Below are 1,536 nucleotides of genomic sequence, written 5' to 3' on the forward strand. Positions count from 1 at the left end.
TGGATTGAGAAACTTCTTCCCTCCTGGCGCTTCTGTCTTGCAGGTGTAGCGCCTGTCGACCCATTAATCAGACCAAGATTTCTCTGACGCATCTGCTGGTGTCTTAGCACCAGCCAGGCTCCCCGTAATCACCCCACATAACGCTTACCACATGTTGACTCCCTGTTGTTGTTTTTCATTCTGACATCGTGATTGCGTATCATCTACCTGCTACGTCGGTGTGCTCTAACTGAGCAGCCACTCAGCACGTGGGACTAATGAACACTCGAAGTGCAGCTCATCCGAACCGCCATGTGCTGCAAGTGTGAGATAGATATAGGATTTCAAAAGTGGTACTCAAAATCTGAATTCTCACAGTAAGTAATTTTATGCTGAGTACGGGGCAAAATGATAAATTCTTGGACATAATGAATTGAACCAAACTATTAAATTGAATACAAGTTACCTTCTCTGTTTAACCTTTTTAAACCTGACACCAGAAAATCACAGATCCTGCATATGTCCCACAGTGTTATTAGATAACATTGTGCAATATCATGACCATCAGGAACGGAAAGAATGTATTTTGATTTCTCTAGTTATCTTTGTCCAGCTTCAAAAAAAAAATGAATGAATTCAGGAATGATTTAATAATCAGTGGGAAAAAAAAACACAGCTGCATCATTCAATGAGCCACGCATGACGCAATGCACATAGGTCGAGTGCTACACAGCCATGAAAGTGATTTTAGACCACCATCATCCTGTGGTCTTGTTTGTATAAAGTTGAAAAGTACAAGGAATCCAGGAACAAGAAACCAGCCGGAAAACTCCATGATGACAAAGCTGAGACTCTTAAACATATATAGATACTTTGACTCAACTTTAATAATTTTTTTTTTCATTTTTCATTTGAGTCTGTGTTTGGGGGGTGACTCTGAGTGTGCCTGTCGCCGACAGATTGCTTCTGTCCTCAGACTGGAGACTTAGGAATCAGTAGGTGGTGGTGCAGATGGCAAAGAGAAGGTGGAGTGACATTTCCAACTGTGGGCGGGACTAATGCAAATTTGGCAGCCCCAGTGGAATTTCTGCAGGCCTGACAGTTTTTTTTTGCAGGATAGCTTGCTTCCTACGCAGTCCTCATTTACCCACCCCATCTTCAATACACACATGCAAAAAAAAAAAAAATTTTTTTTTTCATGGAATTGCACATGATGAAAAATGTTGCACAGATTGCAAAGCTTTTTGCACCAAAATAGTCAGCAATTGCTTCAATGTATATTAAATACATGCATCAGGAGGACATCTCAAACCTCTGACATGAAAATTCTCCATAGCTATTATCTAGTCTCTCTGAGAACCTTATTTATGGCATCAAATTTTATACTTCTAATGTAGGAAGCCTCAGGGACTCCTGTGTAAAATGGTCTTTGGTGAGCATTTGGTGTAATGTGTTGAGTTTGCACCATATTAAATGCCTGAAGTTAAGTCTGAGTTTTGCTTCCTTTTTCAACTTCCTCTTCATACATTCCCTGAAAGACAACAGTGATAGCTCAAG

This window comes from Ochotona curzoniae, unplaced genomic scaffold (genome assembly GCF_017591425.1).
Source record: "Ochotona curzoniae isolate NIBS_2020 unplaced genomic scaffold, NIBS_Ocur_1.0 contig_21, whole genome shotgun sequence".
Classification (NCBI taxonomy): domain Eukaryota; kingdom Metazoa; phylum Chordata; class Mammalia; order Lagomorpha; family Ochotonidae; genus Ochotona; species Ochotona curzoniae.